We start from the raw sequence: 22829 nt of genomic DNA, 5'->3' as shown, positions 1-22829 counted from the left end.
CACGACCCTGGCTTTTCCTTCCCCTCACTCTGTTTCAGGCTGCAGAAGGGGATTCACCACGCTGCCCTCCAGCCTCACTACGAGTAGTGCACCCCCCCCGCGGCCAGTACAGCCATGTGCCGCATGTAGAGGCTCCGGCCTGGATCCTGCCCGTGGTGGCAGGGACCGCAGGTTGTTCAGACTCCCCCCCCCGCAGCGAACCTGGTGTCCGACTTCCTCTCGGCAGACAAGCCGGGCGCGGGCTCTGTTGCCAATGTCAGGGCGGGGGTTAGCGCAGAGCCTCCTCCCAGGCTGCTCTTCCCCGGCGGGCCGGAGAGCGGCACTGTATCCCCGCGGCGCACGCTCCGCCTGAGCCGCCCCCTCTCACCCCCGCTCCTGCCGCCGCCGAGCAGCCTCCCCCCCACCTCTCCTGGGCAGCCGCCGCCAATCGCGAAGCCGGCAGACGAAGGCCGCTCAGGGCTGCGCTTCCCGGGAGCTGTGCGAGGTAAGGGCGGCCCCGGCCGGGGGTCGCTGCAGGCAGCGCGGGGCAGGTTGGGTGAGCGGGCCGCGGCTGCCGGGGAGGAGCCTGGGGGTGGTTGTTCCTCCGCCTCCCTAGAGGGAGCGAGCTGCCCGGCTTCCGAAGCCGGCTGATGTGGGCTCTGCCTCGGAGCGAGGCCGCGGCTTACCTACACAGGCCGGTGCGTCGCGGCCCGTGTCCCCTCCCGCCGCTGCCGGCCATAGGGGCATCGGGGCTGCCCCCGCCGGGGGTTCTCCTCTGGCCTTTGCTCCTAATCCCCATGGGCTCACCAGCCTCCTCGGGGTGCCGCTGCGTCGGGGCTGCGCAGCACCGACCCGGCAGTCAGACAGTATTAATGAGAAAACAGCCAGGATCCCAGTCCCAAATGCGCTGGGAGATGAGCTGCCTGCAGCGGGGAGTATCGCCCAAGCAGCCTTTTCAGCGTGGGGGGACAGTTCCCATCTGCTAGTACCAGTTTGGCAGCGGTTCTCAAACTTTCTGAGACGCGCCCCACGCCGTTCAATACAAACCTCTCCGTAGACCACCAGCCACCCTATCTCCTCCCCCCCCCATTGCAAAATGGGTGCGGGGCTCTGAGTGGCAGGCAGGCTCGCCAGCAGGGGTGTGGACAATGGAGGCAATTGCGCTGGGGGCCGCCCACTCAAAGAGGCCCGGAGCTCCTCTGAACTGCCGCGGGAGCAAGGGAACGCCGCTCCGCATGGCTTTGAGGGCTGTGGAGGGGCCCAGTGTCGCTGTCCTGCAACGCTAAGGATTGACTGCCCTCGGCCCCACCTCTTCTGGGGGTGCGGAGCCAGCCCACTCTCACCTTGCTCTGGGACCTGCTCTGGGACCTTGCTCTGGGACCCAGCCCCGCTGGGTGCAGAGGGGACTGAAGGGCGGGGGGGGGGGGTCTTAGTGGGATGTTGCACAGACGGGTCTGGGCTGGAGGAAGGGTTCGGGAGTGGGGTGGTCTTAGCAGGATGTTGCACGAAGGGGACGGGGGTCTGGGCATGGGGGGGGTAAGGTCTTAGTGCGACAGGGGTCTGGGCACGAGGGGGATGGGGGGCACTTACCTGGTTTAGCACCCCCATTATTCCCAGACATCGTGTTCCAGACACCGCCTTCCTCTCCTCCCATTGGCTGTGGTTCTGGCCAATGGCAGCAGTGGCAAAACCTCCAAACAGTGCCTCCCTGTGCTCCCAGCTGGAAGAGAGGAAGAACAGCAGCTTATGGAACTGCTTGCCCCCCAGAGAACCAGATTGGGCACGCAAGGCTCAGGCCTCCTCTGCAGAGGGAAGCCAGCACTGGTGTTTCAGTCTCACGGGTGCCTGTGAGGCCAGGGTGCCAGCGCAGACTTGGTGCTAAGGGGCGAGGGGTTGAGCCTTGAGACACTAGTGGTCCTTGGAGCACACTTCGAGGACCACTGCATTATGGGAAATGCCCAGCAGAGTGGGGGAAGCATATTGGGGCTGCTCTGGCAGGACTTTGCAGGCTAATGGACTAAGGGTTTCACTACACTAGGCAATTGACCGGAATAGCGCTTTCTGAGCACTGTGGTGGAATTATTAGTGTACTTCTAAAGCAGAGTAATTGTTCTGGAATTACTTCTTGCGCAGAGCTGTTCTTCCTGAAAATAAATGGCAGAACAGCTCTGTGCAAGAGGGAGTTTTTTGCGCAAGAAGGAGCAGTGTAGACAGCTCCTTCTTGCTCAAAAGCCCGTGCCACAAAAATGATGGCTCATTAGGGATGCAAACGAGGCGTGGCGATATTCATCCCCGTGCCTTGTTTGCATATCTTATTGCACAACAATGCACAGTGTAGACATAGCCATAGTGTAGTTACTATGCTATTTGTGTTTCCATTTGAAGCCAGCACTGTAGAAGGACTCTTTGCAGAATACCTGTCCTTGGTTGCCACAGAGTGGCACTAGGGCCTTTCTAAAGTGGTTACTGTTTCAATAAGAAGTTGGGGTACTCTAGTTCAACACTGTAGCTGTATCCATAGCAGTTAAATTGATTTATGATGAGCAACATGGACATATGCATCCCACTTCTAATGTAATGAAATCAGTGTAAGAAGATGTACTCTGAATCTTTCATTCCAAAATGGCCCTCCTGTTCACCTTTCCACACTCGCTTCCTTTGGGATTGCGTAAATCAGCAGTCAAATACACTGGTAAATCATAGGATTCGAGCAAATTTAGGCATTACCGTGGAGCTGGCCGGACTTGTATACCTTTCCAGTCACTTGTGGTCATGAAGTGTATTGCAGGTATGGAAGCCACTTGCAATACCAACATTTCTGACAAGATTAACTCTTCTTGCTAATTTATAAGTATGTATAGATTCTGTAGTTACTGCAGACTCCCATACTGCTGTCATGCTATAATAGCAGCCATGACAGGACAGTCTATTTATATCTTAGTTATCTCCCAACACTGCAGCACTCCTGAATCCTGCTATAACCAAACTATCTACTCATACTCACCCCTAAACGTAGATTTTGTAAAAGAGTCTGAACACCTATAACTTGTGGAAATGTTTTACTAATTTGTTTTAAAAATTTACAATGTATAAGATATAGCAATTGCAGAACAGACATTCCCCTGCAGAGTTCTCAATTCAAAATGTGAATAATTGACAACTTAAAAGTAAAATTAATAATACATAAAATGATACTAATTTCTTTTAAAGAAAAATGTATTTTTAGACATTTTGTTTTTAATAATCTCACATGTTTGTTGAAGATGTGATTTTTATGTTGTGTCCATTTAAAACACTTTAATCTCTGCTGCAGACATATTTTAGGAGAATAACCATAGTGCAGTGGTCTCCAACCTTTTTAAGCATGAGATCACTTTTTGAATTTAAATGCAATCCAGGATCTACCTCAGCCCAAATATTCTTGCCCTGCCTCCTTCCCACCCATCTTGGAGGCCCTGCCTCTTTTTACTCCATCTTCCCTCATCCTCTCACACTTTTATCAGGCAAAGGGCTGAGGTGTGGGGGAGGGAGATGCGGACTCTGATCTTGGTCTAAAGGATTTAAGTGTGGGAGGGGTTCTGAACTGAGCCTGGGGCAGGGAATTGAGGTGCAGGTTCAGGGTGCAGGCTGTGAGAGAGAGTTTGGGTGCAGGGGGACTCAGTGCTAGGACAGGAGTTTGGGGTCCAGGAGGGTTCAGGTCTGGGGTTTGCAATATGGGCTCCAGCTGGGCACAGGTGGCTTCTGGGTGGTGGTCCAGGGAAATAAGGCAGGCTTACCCCTATTCTGGCCCTGCACCACTCCCAAAAGCAGTCAGCAAATTCTCTCCATCTCTGCCTTCCCCTGCTCTGTGGAGGTGGGGTACAGAGTGGGGGGAGGGGCATCCTGACATTAGTGCCCCCTCCTTTTCTTCCTGAGCCCTGCACAACAAGCAAGAGGCCCCTGGGGGGGGGGGGGGGGGAGTCCCAAGGCAGAGGGCAGGAGCAGCATGGCAGTGCTCAGATGGGCAGATAAAGTGCCAGTACTTGATAGGTGATCCTGACAGGTTTGGACGGGAGGCTGTCAAAGGCTGTAAGGTCTACCAGTAGATTCCGATCTATTGGTTGGTGACCACTGACATAGCCATGTTGGTGTATATGATTACACTAATTTTAGTAGAGATGACTTGAAATATTGTGCAAAAATATTGCACTCTAATTTTTAATATTCCTCATTTTTTCCCTTGAGCTTGTTCCTTCCCTTACTTTAAATATGTTCTAATGAATGTAAACAACTTTTTAAACATTTAAAGTTCCTCCTCATGACACATTTTCAGCATTCTCATTAAGACTTGTTGACTTGTGCCCCCATTTGCTGAAGTCCTGGGAGGCAACCCTGCTTAAAAACAAAGTAATCTGTATACAAATCTTTCTGGGAATTAGCTGTAGATGCTTCCAGCTAAACAAAATATCAGCAATAAAGAAGTCAGTTGATTCCTTCTCTATATATTTCATCACATTGACATGTTAAATGACAGTCTGGAGTTTATCTATGCTACTGGCTGTAGCTGTGCTACTGTACCATCATAATGTAGATCAGATCTACTGAACTTGGGAAGCCCTGGGGGCCACAGTAATACTCACAGCCCATGCTGAGGCAGCAACTTGCATGACAGCACTTTTAATGAGCAATGACAGTTCAGGAATTTAACGACTAAAATGCATATCAACAGAAGATCATTATTTTGACTACTTTTTTGTTTGGGCTCCCACCTGCTGGCCGTAAACAAACAAGCCACAGGCCACGTGTTGAGTAGCCCTGTTGTAGATGTTTCCTACAGGCACAGAAGGTTTTTTTCCTGTTTCTGTAGGGCGGGGTTCGGCTACCTTTTCAAATCAAAGAGCCAAGCTACGTCAAAATTCAGAACAAGTGGTCAACAAAGAGCCATATAAGAATGCCCATTTGTGTGACTGAAAATATACAATTTAATAATTATTGATAATTGACATAATGATTAATGATAGCATAAATGAAACGTACTCACAGACATTATTTAATGGGACTTCTGCTGCTGCCTCTTTTCACACAGTTCTGTGAAGTTTACATCATAATTGGTCAAATCCAGCTTCATGTACACATTCAGGTTATCTTCTGACAATGTTATGGTGGGGGCTAAGGATGTGGGGGCTCAGGGCAGGGGTTTTGGGTGTATGATGAACTCAGGACACAAGATTGTAGTGTGTGGGGGTGCAGGAGTGTTATGGCAGGGCTTTGGGGATGTGAAGATATGATGGGGACAGGATTGGGATGTGTAGAGGGTGCAGGAGTGTGGGAATGTGGAGGTGTAAGAGTTTGGGGATGTGGGGGTATGAGGGTCTCAGGATAGGTGGTTCAGGTGTATGATGGGCTCCGGGTTGGTGTGGGTGCAGAAATATGATGATACTACAGCCAGATGGGGGCTTGTTGGCCAGGCTTCATTTTTAAATAAAGTAAAATATTATGTCCAACACAAAAGATTTCAACATTGTCCTTATTTATGGCAGGGGATCTTTTTTTGATTGGGGGGTCACTGATCCACAGAAAAATGAGTTGGTAACCACACGAGAGAAGCAAAAATAAATAAATCTCCAACCCCCCCGAACTCTCACTGATGTGGCCCCTAACTGAAACACCTCACTCCCTTGGTGGTCCAGTCCCAGCGTTGGGGAGGGGCAGAGAGGACTAAGGTTCAAGGCCTCAGGCCAGTTTTACTCTTCTGGGATTTCAGGGTTAGTGGATTTTGTGGGCTTCCCAGGTTCTGGGGTAGGGCCAAATATGAGGGATTAAGTGTGTGGGATAAGGCTGCCAGTGAATGGGATAGGGATGTAGGATCTGGGCGGGAAGTGGAGTGTAGGCGGGTGACGGTGTGAGGTCTGGGTAGGAGGTAGGGTGCAGGAGCAGGCTGGGAGTAAGGTGTCTGGCTGGGGGAAGGGGACAGAGCAATGAGGGGGCAGGAGTGGGCTGGGGGCAGGCTGTCTGGCTGGAGGAATGGGCAGGAGTGGGCTGGGGCAGGGTATTTAGCCAGGGGAGTGAGTGTGGGAGTTGGGCCTGGACATGAGGGGGTGAGGCAACACTTGTTTTCATGCCACGTCGCAGGCACCATGTAACTCTGCCTCCTGCTGCTCCCATTTGCCAGAAGGAAACCTCCAGGAAGTATGCAGGGGAAGCCTCCAGGAAGTGTGTCCCAGGGAAGGAAAAGGGCAGCACACGTGGAGCCATTTTTGGTTCCGCTTGTTTTACGCATGCCAGGGAAGAAAAATGGCAGTGCACAGAGCCACGCTTGTTCCATACACACCAGATTTCGCGGGGAGGCTCAGGACTTTCTTCCTCTGCACTCCCCAGGAAGGCAGCACTGGCATTCCAGTCTTGCTGGGGGCCGTAAGGCTGTAGTGTCTTCACTGGCTCCCTGCTGCAGAGGAAGATGGGGAGGCTGTGTTGGGGCTCCATAAGAGCCATATCTGGCTCCCTAGTGAGCCATATTTGGCTCATGAGCCATAGGTTGTTGAAGAGCAGGGCTACTCAACACACAGCCAGGCCTGCAGGCTGTGCAGCCCACGGGTGAGAGCCAAAACAAAAAAGATGTGTGTTTAAGTAGTTAAATTCCTGGACTGCCATTGCTTATTAAAAGTGCTGTCATATGGGTAGAAATTGGGTAAATATTGCATTTTATTATCAGCAGAACTAACTTAAATGGGGCCTGTGTGTTGTGTAGTCTTGCCTTAATCTTTGTATTTATCCCCATCAGTGTGAAATATATATTTGCATGTATATGCAACCACACTTAAGTTGCTGTCCTTGGCATGTGCTGTGAGTATCATTGTGGCCCCTGGGGCTTCCAAAGTTGAGTAGCCCTGTTATAGTGTATACACCTCCTAATTAGCAATTGCTAGGTCACTAGACTCATTCTTCCACTGTTCTAGCCACATTTATGTGGGAGTGGGGAAGAGGGGGTTAGATTGGCATATCTGTAGCATTCAAGGTTGAGAATTTTTCACATCTCTGAGTGCTCTAGCTATATTGACCTAACTTTTAAGTGTAATCCATGTCCGAGAAAAGAGGAAAGAACATAAAACTCCTAGGCTGTGTCTACAATGGCACCCTTTTCTGGAAAAGGAATGCTAATGAGACCAGTCGGAATTGCAAATGCCGCGGAGGATTTAAATATCCCCCGCGGCATTTGCATGAACATGGCTGCTGCTTTTTCCCGGCTCCGGGCTTTGCCGGAGAAAAGCGCCCGTCTAGACGGGATCTTTCGGAAAATAAAGCCCTGATTTTAAGAGGAATAAGGGATCTTCCGGAAAAGGCTTTATTTTCCGAAAGATCCCGTCTAGACGGGCGCTTTTCTCCGGCAAAGCCCCGAGCCGGAAAAAAGCGGCAGCCATGTTCATGCAAATGCCGCGGGGGATATTTAAATCCCCCGCAGCATTTGCAATTCCGGCTGGTCTCATTAGCATCCCTTTTCCGGAAAAGGGTGCCAATGTAGACACAGCCCTCCAGTATTCTTTATGATCTCCCAACTTCTTTCTGTGTTCCTCCTTCACACGTGCTTTATGAAAATTGGCTTATAAATATAAGTCCCAAAGGAGTAGTCATGTTTGTCTATATGTACAAAAGCAGCAAGGAGTCCTGTAGCACCTTAGCTATTAATTTATTTATTGAGGCATAAACTTTCATGGGTAAAACCCATTTCATCTGATGAATTGGCGGTGCCACAGGACTCCTTGTTCATATAAATACAGTAATTCCCCATTTAACATGGTAGATATGTTTCAGAAAATGATTGTGCTAAGTGAAAATGTGTTATGCGGAGCCAATTTTCCCATTGAAAATAATGGAAAAGGTGGGGATTGCATTTCAAGCGCATGTATGCTCGCAGCTCCAGCCTGCACTTGTTAGCAGCTGGGACCAGGACATAAGGTTAGGGGAGAAAGGGGACTGGGTTATAGCAGGGAGGGTAGGTGTTTGGCTCCGGAGAAGGGAAGGGAAAGACAGGGGAGGAGGCTTGCAGCCGGCGGCTCAGTTTCCCCAGCTCGCCGGTCACCGGCAGGTGCGCAGAGCTTCCTCTGCCTCCTTACAAAGCGCTGGAGGTTTGCCACTTGCTGCGCAGTTCCCCGGTGACCCCCCCCTGGCCAGATGCCAGAGGGGGTCACCGGGGAACAGCGCTGCGAGCGGCAAACCTCTGCCACTTTGCAGGGAGGCTGGGGAAGCCTCGCGCAGCTGCCGGCTACCGGTCGGCCCTAGGGGAAATCATGTTATTGCAGGGACGGAGTCGTGTTGTTTGAAAAATATTCCCTAAAAAATAAAAAATCGTGCTATCGCGAAAACGTGTTAAGTGGGCAAGTGTTAAGTGAGGAATTACTGTATGCATAATTTGGTGACGCTTTGGGCAAAATACCTCATGTAATCTATCAATTTTAATGTTAGTCTGCTGGATCTGTGTATCCTATTTTGGTGCATGTATCATTCTTGTATGAGAAGTTAGAAATACAAAGTATGAGGTTGTTTATAGTTTTAAATGTGCTGATGTGAGCCATTACAGATGCTCCTTCCCAAGCCTTAATGAATGCGGGGAAAGTCAACTTAACACCTTGTAAATAGACTTGTTTGTCCTGTAAGTCCAAAGGTGATTGGACTAGTTAGACGTGATCATACCACCTGGTACTGGGATTCAATTTTGAGCCTGATAGTTACATGGAAGAGAAAATGAAGAGCAAAAGGTCTTCACCCCACAGCAGGAACTATGTAAGCAAGGGAAAGTATTCAGCTCTTTGTCTTTGGCTAGTCTGGGGAGTGGCCTGGCACGCTAGAATACAAATCGTAGACTCAGAGGGATAGCCATGTTAATCTGTAACTTGAAAAAGAACAAATACTCCTGTGGCACCTTACTCTTGTCTGCACTAAGGGATAAGTTCAAATTAAGTTACACAACTTCAGCTACGTTAATTGTGTAGGTTTAAGTCAAAGTAACTTGAATTTTGGTGCCATCCACACTGTGGGAAGTCAAAGGGAATACACTTTTCCTTCCACTTCCCTTATTTCTCGTAGAAGCAGGACTACCAGCATCGATGGAATCTCCCTGTCACTTTGTATTAGCGTGTCTTCATTAGACCTGCCCGTGGGCCACTTGTTAGTGGCCCACAGTGTGAGTTGGGTTTATTCAGGGCTCACCATGCGGCCCACAGATGGGATCCTTTGAACATGGCCTTCACTGGGAACACACTGCATAATGGAATTCTGTTGAAATGAGTTTTAGTAGTTTAATTCCTGGACTGTCATTGCTCATTAAAAAGTAGTCATATGGGCGGAAATCGGGTAAATATTGCATTTTATTAATATCAGCAGAACTGACTGAAATGGGGCCTGCGTGTTGTGTAGTCTTGCCTTAATCTTTGTATTCATGCCCATCAGTGTGAAATAAGCTATTTGCATATTTTGCATATATATTTGCATGTATATGCAACCACACTTAAGTTGCGGCCCTCGGCATGTGCAGTGGGTATCATTGTGGCCCCCTCGGGCTTCCAAAGTTGAGTAGCCTTGCGCTAATTCAAACCCCACAAGATCGACTGTGGCTGCTTCTATCTTCTCTGTAGTGTAGACATGGTCTTAGAGACTAACAAATATATTTAGTATTGTGAGCTTTCATGGAGAAGACCCACTTAATCAGATGAGGACCCATGATAGGCAGGTGTCAGTGGCATGATCATCACAATGGGGAACAATTCCAAAGGATCTTCTGTGAGCACAACCCTTCACCATATTTATTTTCCCACTTTTTTTGTTTGATGGCCTTGTCAACACTTGCATTTTGATAAACTTTTCCATTGTTGCATTGACAGTGATGCATCACAATCTATGGACACAACAATGGAAGCACTAATGTAGGCTGGAAGTCAGTCTATACTAGGGATGTAAAAGGTTAATCGGTTAACCAATAAGCCTCACCCTTAACAGAACCTGCAGCAAAGCCTCCTCCCTGGGAGCAGGGCCAGCTGCAACCTAGACAGTTCTGCTTTGCCACAGCTGAAAAGCTGCCTTCCCTGGGAGCTGACAGCAGCCCCAGCGCAGGGCTGGGAGATGACAACCTCCCTGAATGATAATAGCTATGACAGAAGCATTTTTCTTTTAACATAGCTGTGTTTACATTGGGGATTAGATCAGCATAGCTGGGTTGGACAGTGTTGTGGGGTTTTTTTCACACCCTCGACAAACCACGGCAAAATCCACTCGCCAGCCACACATGAGCCAGATCCGCACTGCGCATGCGCGTGCCGCCGGTGAACAGCGCTACCGGCTGAAATCTACTTGCCATGGGCGAGTAGATAAATGGATTTGTCGAGCCCTGTAAATATAACTTTAAATTTAGACAAACCTTTGCATGCAATATGCTGGATGTAAAATACGCTAATCTGCTGTGTATTTAGTCGTCATGTGGACCTTGCTATCGTGCACTAAAAATTCCACATAGACATCTGTGGACAGTCTTATTCCAACATAAGACTGTCTTGTTTCTGTTCAGTTTTATCCACTTTCAAAGTTCATTAATTTAGATAGGAGCCAAGTCCATTCTTTTTCTAGAATAAGAATGTCGATACACAAGAGTTATTCTGGACTAGTTGTCCCTCACTAACTTTTTACCTAGACAAACCCTTACTTGCTTATTTAGCACTAAAATTGAAAACATAGTTTACTGAGCTGTCTGGAAAAGAGTGGTCAGGTGTTTTATAAAGTGGCAAAATTCTTAGTTCAGATGTCTACTCTTCCAAGATTTTACTTCATTTTCTACCACTTTGATGAATTTGTGACAGTTTGTTTCACAAACATAGATTTAGGATAGAAATTGGGATACATTTTAAGGGCTAAAATAACTCAGAATTTTGTCCATCAGCCATACTCAAACTTATTTATCCTGTTCTAGACTCAACCTGTGATCTTTGTATTTGGGATGAGTCTTGTTGGCTAAAGGAATAGAAGTGTTTCAGAAATCTTCTGGATACTACGGTAGACTTCCGATAATTCGGCACCTTTGGGACCTAGGTGGTGCCAGATTATCAGATATGCTGGAGTATCAGGAGGTACTGTATACCCCCAAACCAATCCTGCCCCGCCCCCCCCCCCCCCCCCAACCTTATGCTCAGGTCCTGGAGCTGCTGGTACAGACGTGCATCTCCCTCTGGGAACTGGGCTTTTCAATGAGCTGGCCAGGATGCTGTACGTAATCCAATCCCCCTCCCCTCCCAGTTCCCCAGAGCCAAACACTTCCCCTCCCTGCTGTAACCTGATCCCACTCCCCCCAACCTTATGCTCAGGTCCCGGTACAGCTGCACGTCTCCCTTCAGGCACTGGGGCACGTGTGCCTAGTGGCCGGCTTTTCAATGAGCTGGCCGGGACACTGTGCGTAACTCAATCCCGCTCCCCTTCCTTCCCCTTCCCCAGAGCCAAACACCTCCCCTCCCTGCTATAACCCATGTGAGAGTGGCTGACCTGAGCGGTTCCGGGTTCCGTCAGGAGTGCTTGCCATTTTGATGCTGAACTATTTGAGTGCCGGACAATTGGGTGCCGGACTATTGGAATTTTACTGTACTTTGAAACTAGTATCAGAGGGGTAGCCGTGCCTCTGATGAAGTGGGTCTTTGCCCATGCAAGCTTATCCTCCAACAAATCTGTTAGTCTGTAAGGTGCCACAGGACTCCTCGGTACTTTTAAACTACATTTTCAATCAGACTGGGATGGTAATATAAAGAACTTGTAAATTATCAAGTCATTCAGCATCTTTGTAAACTATTTCCTTTTTATTGAGGTCTGTGTTATATGAAACGTGTTCTATATTTTGATCAAAGTTCTCCTTATGCTTAGAAAAATTTCAGCATACTTTGGTGCAAATGAATAACCAATCCTATGAGTTCCAAAAAGCGTCAACCCATAACAGTGGATGCGGAAGAATATTTAAACTTCCACAGTGTGCTTTAGGACAGTATGTCCTAGTCATGGTTCACTAATTTAACTAGAATGTGTCAGCCGACGGTCAGGGCTCCCTATATCTGTCCCTTAAGACCGGCTGAAGTTCTTTTAAATTGTGCCTGGTTCTGTTACAGCAACTGAAGGAGTCATGTTAATACTTAAACAATTACAGGTTTATTTGAGGAAGCTTATAAATCATATGGTTGCAATGGCTATTGTTCTATTTCTTAACTACTAGCAAAATATAGATCTTAAACATGGTTACAAAGAAGATAAAGATAGAAAAATAGAAATAATGGTACCAAGTAACAGCTTACTCTTTCTATGTGTACACTTAAGACAGAGGACCACATCCAGGTACAATTTTTACCCCCTTCTGTGCCTCTCGACTCCAGTATGTCAGGCCAGGGCCGGTCCCTCAATTCCTAGGAAAGACGAAAATACGAGGTGGGCGTCCCCATAGAACCTCGGGAGGTCAAACACCTAACCCGACCAGCAGGTAGAGGGTAGAATGACACTCAAAGTGAGTGTGTGCTGGGCCCATCTTTTATACTCATGGGGTCACGTATTTCTCTTTCTTGTCTGTCATGCCAAATGGGGCTGGTCTGTCTTTTGTGAGACCAGTTCTTACAAGGGAGTTGTGAACTTAATTTACACTTGTAAGAGAGATAACTAAATTGGAATTACTGGGGGATTCTTTTCTCAGTGGGAAATTCCTCTCCCAGGGACTGTGTGTGTTCAAATCAACATAGGTGCCAGCCGGTGGCAGTTCTCGCAGCCTCAAGGCCAGCTTATTGCCTTAATCGCTCTCTCCTCATATCTATGTTTTCAGCTTCTCAGGATCAGATGAGCCAGCATAGACTAGGCTGATTTTACTGCTCCTTCTCTGCCCTGTATGCTTCAGAGAGGCAAATAAGATGGATGAGATGGGGGGGGGGGGTGTCTGTCTGGCTACAGAATGAAAACTAGAATCAGCCATGGGGGGCCTCCATCCCCTAATTTAATTTGGCCTGCAGTCTCTGTTCCATGGGCTGGAAGCCCTGAGCCTTGGTTTCTTCTCCTACCCCTCTTCCCCCCACTGAACTGGAGCTGCAAGCACTAGCTCATGGCGATCAAGGAACCACTGCCAATGAGAGCTACGAGGGTAGCACCTGCAGGCAAGAGCGCCTCTTGCTCTTCCCCCAGGGCTGCAGGGACATTCTGGCCACTTCTGGAAGTGGCACAGTGCCACAGTACTGGGAACCGCCTAAGGTAAGCGCCACATACCCCCCTGACACTCCAACCCCTGTCTGTAAAAGAATACCTATCTGTAAAAGAAGTTATAATATTTGGTCTTTAAAGTTGCTCAGTGTTACTAGGTTTGTTGGAATATTACATCTGGTATTTTATTCTGTATTTTGATCATTTCTCTTTTCAAGAGAGTGCATTTGCAACACCTGATGCCCGATTCATATGTTCAGCAATATGGTTTCCTGACCTCAAGAGAACAGCATATCAAGTATCTACAAATTCTTAAATGAAAGTAAACATTGGTGCTGATTTCTGCAAGATGTGACTGGACTAATTTTTAAATAACCTAGTATGGCGTAGTCAGCAAAGCTCAAAATGTAAGTTCCTTTTTTAATTATTTTACTTGAACTATACATGTTTTTCTTTCACTCAGTGGAGATTCTATAACCTTTATGAAAAAGGGAGCATGGCAATGTTTTGTGTATATGCAGTTTCAAAAGTAAAATGTCAAAATGAAATATTCTTATAAATCTAGTTACTTAAATATCCTTCCTAAATTTCTGTCAGCAATTTAAAGTTAATGTTTTAGTCATACCACCTGAGATTTGAATTATAAAAGCTAGACCAGTTTAAAGTTTCTGTACATGAATTGGAGTATTCCAAGATAAAAACATGTATTTTTTTCAATTTATCTCAGGGTCTTTTTTTTTCTCTTGGACTATTCTATGCTCCCCACTGTGTGTGTTTACTTCAGTCCCTCCCCAGCATCATGACATTTTGATGCAAATCTCTGTTGCTGCTTATTTCTTGGGGATTCTTTTCAATTTTTAAAATCAGTCACACTTGTTTTGGGTGGGTTTATTGGCAACTGTTGAGCCCCTTTTTAATGAAACACAAAACCAAATTTTGGACTAACGCTATTCATTAATCTTATGCAGTGCTCAAAAAACTTACCAGACATGATTATGAAGGTAACCATTAGCTTTCAGAAATTATCTGTAGTTACACTTCTCCCTCTGTGATTTAAAGTAATGAACAATTTGTGTTCTGCTTATTGCATACTTATTGTTAATCAGCTTTCTATTTCAATTTACCTTATGTATATTAGACACAAAACATTGGATGCTGCCTACAATAACATCTAACACTTCTTGTAATAATAATACACTTTATTAACAATGACAATACAAGGCTTTGTAAAAATTGAATATTTTTCACTTGTTAGTAATTTTTCTATAAACAGAAAGGAAGGTTGGTCTTGTAGTATTAAGATATTGGACTGAGACTTGGGACATCTGGATTCAGTTCCTATCTGTGCCACAGATTTCCCACTTAATTTATCTGTGCCTCAATTCCCCACCTGTAAACTGGGGACTGTAAACTTTGTCTACTTAGATTGAAAGCTCTTGCAGGCAAGGACAATTTCTTAGACCTATGCAAGTGGCATCGTGTAAGGTAGGTGTAACTATGTACTGTGGTAAAAAGCAGGCTGCATCCGTCCTGTGGTACGTAGATACATGAGAACAGGTCTGGCAATGGGGAGCCAGTGGAGAACTGCTAGAACTGTGCCCTGGTGCCTGCCCCTGCTACAGTCTTTTCTTCCTGCCACAGTCTTTCACTGCAGTGAAGCCTTTTTGTGCCTTAAGGAGCTGCCAGAACCTTTCCTTTCAGGAAGGAAAGACTTGAGTTGTAGGGAGGCAGCTGGATACTACAGCATGACAAAAGGCACTGCTTGGGTGTGTAGAAAGCTGTGTAGAGGTATATACCTTAAGGTTCTGACGTGGTTATACTTGCCTAAGCAGTGCCTTATCTGTCTACATCAGTGGTGGGCAACCTGTGGCTAGTTGGCCACAAGACAGGTATTGTATCTTTTGTCTGCAGGTATGAGTGTCTGAAGCTCCCATTGACTATAGTTCGCAGTTCCCGGCCAATGGGAGTTGCAGACGATTGTACATATAGATACAAGGTAAACAAGCTGTCTGGCGGTTCACCAGCAGCTTACCCTGATGAGCCATGTGTTTGCTCATGATGGTGCTTTGGTCTCATTTATGGCCTTTAAGTACTACTGTAATACAAATTATAATGAATGATGTTTGCCGTTTAGCACATTTCAGAATTATACTAAACATAAATTGTAATTATATGACATTTAGCCCAACAGTCTTTAGAATTAAAGAGTATTTAGAGTGTCTTAATATTGTTCTAGTGTTAATTTTTTGTTCTCTATTTTTAGGAGTTTAGTATAAGGAAAATAAGTGAGTCAGAGGCAATAGAGTTTGTTTAGTATAAGGAAAATAAGTGAGTCAGAGGCAGTAGAGCTCGCAAGAGTGGGCCCACAATATGGCTTTAGAAATCTATGCCAACAGATAAATTCAGAATCATAGAGAAGGATTAGAGCAATTGAGAAATAGGAACGCTCTCTCCAAGCACTGTAACCGATGGGATCTTGGGAGTCAGATATATAACATTAAAACAGAGAAAAAGACAAGAAAAGATAGATAAGTGAAAGAAATTGCTATGCAATGTGTAATGGCAGCATGCAGCATTACAGGGCAATGGTTAAATGTGAAAGCGGAGTTACTTAGGAAAACCCAGAAATCTATGAAGGAGGAAAAGGCAATTCAGAAATTAGAGTATTGCTTCTAAGGAATGGTTAACTCTGTTCCATAAGGTAGGATTAAGTCAGTCTCAAGTATGAGAGGCGCATGAGAATGCTCAGGAGTGGAAGAGAAAGGCAGTTGCCAGCTTAAAGTCACTGGATGAATATAAACAGGATTGTGGTTTGTTTGTTGAAACAAATCAAAGAGTTAGAAGATCGTGAAATGTGCTGGAAAAAGACGAGGCAACGCTGTCAGTATTGGAAGGTGGAGGAGCAACCACAGAGGCATTTTTCAACAGCAAGCTGGGGTTTACAGATAGAGTAGATACGGAGGTGTTCCCATAGATTGTGGGAGAGCTAGAAAATAAGCTAGCGCCAGTTTCCTTTCTTATCGTATTGGTGAAACCAATGGAGGTTGACCAAGTTAGGGGACCAGTTACCCAGAGTAGGATAAAAGAGTTGGTTATGGCAAGCTCAGCTGCAAATGCAGAGACAGAGACTCAGGAACAGTAGAGTAAGCTAGAAAAGGAAGCTGACAGGAGCAAGTGGCAAGCAATCAGCCACAGTGCCATAGGAGGAGCTGAATAAATCAGACACTGTCCTTTTCAAGGAAGAATCTAATGTCAGGAGAAAAGTAAAGAAGGCTTCAAGGGGAAGGTACCTTTGCCTTTGCGGTTATTCCCAGCTCTCCACCGAACTGGAGGAGTGTCGTTGGAGGCTCAAAGTGTTGAAAAAATGGAACATGAAGTATCAGAGGGAGTTCAAGCATCTAATGCATATACAGGCAGTCCCCGGGTTACGTACAAGATAGGGACTGTAGGTTTGTTCTTAAGTTGAATCTGTATGTAAGTCGGAACGCTGCTGAAACTGACCGCCAGTTCTGACTTACATACAGAATCAACTTAAGAACCCCAAGCGTCCCCAAGTCAGCTGCTGCTGAAACTGATCAGCAGCTGATTCCAGGAAGCCCGGGGCAGAGCAACTCTGCCTCGGGCTTCCTGTAGTCAGCGCTGGTCAGTTTCAGCAGCGGCTAAATCAGGACGCCTGGGGCAGAGCAGCTGGGGTGCTGCTGGGTTGGTCCAGTAGCGCCTCTCCTCGGCGCTACTGGACCAACCCAGCAGCACCCCATCTGCTCTGCCCCAGGCGTCCCGATTCAGCTGCTGCTGAAACTGACTAGCAGCGGCTGAATCAGGACCAGAGCAGCTGGGGTGCTGCTGGGTTGGTCTAGTAGCGCCCAGAGCAGTGCTGCGGGACCAACCGGCAGCGCCCCAGCTGCTCTGCCACAGGCATCCGGAGAAAAGCCTAGTCTGCTGGGAGAGGGGGGGCCTACTAGCTGCGCCCCCCCCCCCCCACCCAAGCAGACCAGGAAGACGCAGGCGGCGGACCGAGACACACCGTGGTCCTACCGCCTGGGTCCTCCGCGGCTTTGCTCCCCGTCTCCCTGGTCTGCTGGAGACCAGCAGACCAGGGAGACGGGGAGCAAAGCCTCTGAGGACGCCGGCAGTGGGACAGCCGCAGGGCGCCTGGGCTGCCTCGCTGCCCGAGCCCCTCCGCAGCTTTGCAAAGCCTCGGGGAAGCCGGCAGCGGAGCAGCCCAGGCGCGCCTGGGTTGCCCCGCTGCCCGAGCCCCCCCGCGGCTTTGCAAAGCCTCAGGGAAGCCGGCAGCGGAGCAGCCCAGGCGCGCCTGGGCTGCCTCGCTGCCCGAGCCCCTCTGGGGCTTTGCTCCGCGTCTTCCTGGTCTGCAGACCAGGGAGACGCGGAGCAGCTTTTCTCGCCCGGAGTACACGGGCGGCGGGACCGCGAGGTCCCGCAGTCCGTGTACTCCGGGGCAGCCCCGTTCGTAACTGCGGATCCGACATAAGTCGGATCCGCGTAAGTCGGGGACTGCCTGTACTACAATAATTTCTAGGATTCAGGAGAGCATAGAAGATCAGCCTAGAGATGTTGTACTGGCACCCGCACCTGGCGCCATTGTACTAACTAGCCAGTTACAGAGCAAGCTTTTCAGCATTTCCTGAAGGGGGAGGTCCTCAATCACCATTTTAACTGAGCCAATCACCAAGAACCTTTGAATTTCAGGGAACACCAACAGCTCGTTGGTATGTGACAGTGTCATTCCAATGGCCGATGGAACTCCCAAACATACCTTTCTACAGTCTAGTATGAGAGTGCCCTCAATAGAGAATATGGGGATTCCCCAGAACATCACACTAACCATATCTTTCTGAGGTTTCATTCAGAGAACCTATCTATGACATAGTGGGGGTTGGGTTCACTCTTGTAGCCACGGTGTTCACTCTGTCTTTGCATTCAGTGTTTACTTTGTGCTGTATGTGATTCCTACTGTCCTGTGCTGCACTGTAGTCCTATCATCTGAAGAAGTGGGCTATGCCCACGAAAGCTACCATCTACATGTTTTGTTAGTCTTCAGAATGCTAGTTGTGGGGTTTTTGGTGTGTGTGTGTGTGTGTGTACGCGTGCGCATGGTGCGTGGTGCCCAGCGGGGAGATGGGATTTCTGGGTGAGAACTCCTGAGGGGAGGCACATAGGCAGTGGCCCAGGCCAGCCTGTCACCTGAGCTAGGTGGAGAATTCAGTCAGGTGACACTTGGGAATCTAATCAAAGGAGGAGGGGTGGCAGCCTGGTGGGATGTGAGCAGTTGCTGGGTGTGTTTGTTAGTTTTCAGCTGGGTCAGGGAGAATGCTTGCTAGTTGGGGCAGAGGTAGGATTGTATTGACTGCTTCTGGTTCCTGTAACAAGAAGTCTGAGCTACGCTGTGTCCCTGTGAACCAATAAACCTTCTGTTCTACTTGCTGGCTTGAGTGTCACGTCTTGTTGCAGATAGGGGGGTGCAGGGCCCGGTGACTACCCCACACTGTGACACCATCAGACAGCTCTGATGAAGAAAGTGTTAACTTGGATAAAAGGGGAACCTGAGTCTTGGTTTAGGAATGAAGACTCGGGAACCTGATGCAGCCAGTGGCAAGCCATAACCCCTACCTACCACATGATAGATCTTCGGGTATCATTAGAAAACTGATAATCTGCTGAATATTATGGCCTTGTTAAAGTGTGTCTAGTAGCATTTTATGCAAGATCATAAGATTTTATTATATAGTATTTTGTGGTGTACCCGTAGACAAATTCCTCAGAGACAGAAAGGTTAGCCAATGTCCCAGCCAGGTTTCAGGGAAATTAATTGGTTAAATGGCCATTCTTTAGCAGGAGAAGGGGTGTGAGTCAGAAAATCTTCATGTTGAACAAAGGAAGAGCTTAAAGTTCCTACCAAACAGGCTTTCTGTCAGTCCTGACTCAGCTGAAAACAGATCTTTTGAAACAATTGGAGATGCTTCTTTACAATGCCTTGGGTCACTCCCTTTCTCTCTGTTCACCTTCTGGTGCAGCGGAAGAAATCCTGTCTGAAGAGAAGTTCAGGCAGTAAGACTGGAGAAAAAAGAGTGATGAGAAGCCTTTTAATTCACTTAGCTGTGTTTCACCCTTCATTTCCTTTTTAACTAATTCTGACATTTATGCTTTATTACTTTTGATAATTTAATATCTTTGTGTAGTCATAAACTTGTTTTATATAACCAGTGTGTTTGGATTAAAGTGTGGGGGGAAACATCCATTTGGGATAATAAAGCTTGTGCATGTGATCTCCAATGATGAAAGGATGGATCCTATATGAGTTTGCATTGTGCTGGGCAGTACAACATGCACGTTTCTAGAAAAAAGCGTGGATTGGAAAGTTTGCTGGTGTTCTCCTGTAGTGTAATTCAGGAGTGACTGATTATAGTTCTCATCCAGTTACATGCTAGAGACTGGAAAAACTTAAAAAACAATGAATAGTCTAGTAGCACATTAAAGACTAACAAAACATGTAGCTGGTATCATGACCTTTTGTGGGCACATCCACTAATGCAGTGGTCCCAACGTGGTGCCCATGGGCGCCATGGTGCTCGCCGGGCAATCTGGGCTGGCCACGCCCCTGGCCGTGCGGCAAGTGCCAGCCCCGGGCGCATGGGCGGCCTCTGCCCCAGGGTCACGGCACATGCCGGTGCCAGCCCTGGCCCCGGGTGCGCGGCGCCTGGGCGGCCCCTGCCCACGGTCGCAGCACATGCCGGTGCCAGCCCCGGGTGCGCGGTGCATGCTTGGCCTCTCCCCTAGGCCCGTGGCCTATGAGCGGCCCCACCCCTGGACGTGCAGCATGTGAGCGGCCCCGCCCCGAGGCGCCCGGCAGCCCCAAAACGTTGGGGACCACTGCACTAATGTAATCTATGCCATTAAATGCCAGCAATGCCCCACTGCCATGTATATTGGCTGAACTGGACAGTCTCAATGGGAAAGAATTAATGGACACAAATCAGATATCTGAAAAGGCAATACATGAAAAACACTTTAACCTGCCTGGGCACTCATTAATGGATTTCCATGTCACCTTATACGCTCTGGCTGCACACAACCTTCCACATCCTAATTACTTAACACCTCCATTGTTGGGTTGGTTGGTTAATTGTTCTTATCAGCCTCTTGTAACTACTGGAACAATCTATTCACTGTCTTTTTTTTCTCCATTTCCCTCCCCCCCCCCCTTCTCTTATTTATTGTTTTTGATGTTCTGGAGTGGTGGAGCTGTCTGGGTAGCAATGGTTCATCAGTATTTTGTAGTTTCTCTTTTAAATTTTAAAATTTAACTTTTTTTTAAAAAAAAGTTGTAAAGTAACTTCATATGCTATGTGAAGAGAAAAGCAGAATAGTAGTTCTTTCATTTTTATTCTTTTTATAGGGCATATCAATATGGATTTAACAATTTTAACCTGTTTTAGACCCTGTGTCAACAAAGAAATAGCAGCAATTAAGATGAGGGAAGGAGAATGAACAAACTTCTTTTATTAGTACACTCAACAAATAAAATGTATATGTATTGAGAATGTTAAAATGTGATTAAGAAACCGTGTAGTCTAAAGCTGCACATCTAGTCTGCAAAGCATGTTACCCTGTCAAAGATAGTTATCAGGGGTAGTTTGGAATAATTTGTTCTTGTCAAATCCATGCTGACTATTACTTATCTTACAGTCTAGATGTATGCAAATTGATTCCTTAATTATTTGCTCCATTATCTTTCCTGGTACAGAAGTTAAGATGTCTGGTCTGTAATTCCCTGTATTTCCCTTTTTATAGGCGAGCGCTGTATTTGTTACTTTCCAGTCTTCTAAAATGTTTTCTCCTCAGTCATCTACTTGAGCATTCTAAGATGCATTTCATCAGGCCCTGGTGACTTGGAGACATCTAACTTGTCTAGGTAATTTTTAAACTTGTTTTTACCTATTTGAGCTTCTGAACCTATCCCATTTTTCCTTATATTCACTATGTTAAATGTCCAATCACCACCAGCCTTTCTGGTGAAAACCAAAACAAAAAAGTTATCAAGCACGTCTGCCATGTCCTTATTATTCTGTTATTGTTTTTCCCTTTTCATTAGCTTGTCACATTGTCCTGTAGTGGCTCATGAGCATGAGTACTAACCTTAGGGCAAACTGTTAGAAACCAGGGAGCAACCCCAGAAACTGGCTGTAATTTCTATATAACCAATTATCAAATGTAATTTCCTCAGGCACTGTAGTAATGTTAACATAGACTCTCAGACAATTCCCTGAGGTCCCTGCCATACAGATAAATCTATTCAGGTTACTCTCAAGGCAAGTTACCTACCCGATATCAGTTGCATTTTAGCTCTCACATCAAAGACAATGCTTGTCACCAATCCTATAATAACTATCTAAATATTTATTAAAAAGGAAATTAGTTACTTTCAAGGTTAAAGCAGATAATAAATAAGTTACAATCTCAAAGTTGAAAAGGTAATAGAAGTTTCTATAATAAGCAAGCTCTGTATGTCCTTAGGGCTAATCCAGGCTCAACAGCTAGAGATCTCTTGCTAATGCTTAGAAAACCTGCTTCCTGCACCCCCATCCAACCAACAAAGAGATGCATATCCTTTTTGTTAGGGATTTTTATTCTCTATCACTCCCCCTTAGAGCTACAGACTCAGCTGATGGGAGGAATTCAATTACAAGACCCATCTTCATAGAGGAGGGAGAGAAAACAATAAGTCTTTTGCCTTCTTTAATGTTCCAGTTTAGTCCATCTGCTGTTTGAGCCTTCCTTGTAAGGTAAGAAAACCTTCTATTAGAGATCAGCATTTCACATGTGTTAACGTGCCTCTCCAGTCTGGTGGCTTACACAGTTGCAGAGGCTTAAATACAAACACTCAAATATTACCTTGCTGTAAGGGATACAGATAAGTGAGATTCAATGCATGCATCAGTTGTGACAAGCATTCAGCACAGTCTAAACATGAACCATATTATTATAATTCTAATACCTATTTTAACAATACAAACATAAAGGTGAGCCAGACTGATTTCAGCTGTGTATTTGTCAACATTCAGTTGAGGCATGGAGAGGTTGGCATGAGCTGGAACCTGGTCTGTAAATGTCATGTAGTAGACAAAGAAAATAATTTCCAATTGCCCTGGCATAGGTTTCTTCAATATAAGAACATAAGAACGGCCGTACTGGGTCAGACCAAAGGTCCATCTAGCTCAGTAGCCTGTCTGCCAGGTGCCCCAGAGAGGGTGGACTGAAGACAATGATCAAGTGATTTGTCTCCTGCCATCCTTCTCCAGCCTCTGACGAACAGAGACCAGGGACACAATTTCTATCCCCTTGCTAATAGCCTTTTATGGACCTAACCTCCATGAAATTATCTAGCTTCTCTTTAAACTCTGTTATAGTCCTAGCCTTCACAGCCTCCTCTGGCAAGGAGTTCCACAGGTTGACTACACGCTGTGCGAAGAAGAACTTTCTTTTATTAGTTTTAATCCTGCTACCCATTAATTTCATTTGGTGTCCTCTAGTTCTTCTATTATGGAAACTAATAAATAACTTTTCTTTATCCGCCCTCTCCACACCACTCATGATTTTATATACCTCTATCATATCCCCCCTCAGTCTCCTCTTCTCTAAACTGAAAAGTCCCAGTC

At 46.6% G+C, this 22829-nt stretch overlaps 1 protein-coding gene across 6 annotated transcripts in view; it reads left to right on the top strand.

Annotated features, from left to right (window-relative positions):
• The first annotated feature begins 226 nt into the window (after window positions 1-226).
• Window positions 227-22829, top strand: part of N4BP2 (NEDD4 binding protein 2) — a 76974-nt gene continuing 54371 nt past the window's right edge. For 2 of the 6 annotated variants that reach the window (XM_025187932.2, XM_025187933.2), the window contains exons 1-4: window positions 271-484; window positions 13374-13562; window positions 20965-21085; window positions 21822-21956. The gene's annotated coding sequence lies outside the window, so the exon portion shown is untranslated. Of the gene's footprint in view, window positions 485-13373; window positions 13563-20964; window positions 21086-21821; window positions 21957-22829 lie in introns of all 6 variants that reach the window. The other 4 variants (XM_025187934.2, XM_025187935.2, XM_075930549.1 and 1 more) reach the window with 3 other exon arrangements.

The sequence above is a fragment of the Pelodiscus sinensis genome, chromosome 5 (genome assembly GCF_049634645.1).
Source record: "Pelodiscus sinensis isolate JC-2024 chromosome 5, ASM4963464v1, whole genome shotgun sequence".
Classification (NCBI taxonomy): Eukaryota; Metazoa; Chordata; order Testudines; family Trionychidae; genus Pelodiscus; species Pelodiscus sinensis.
The sequence above is the reverse complement of the archived record's forward strand: the minus strand, read 5'-3'. Positions and strand labels throughout refer to the sequence as shown.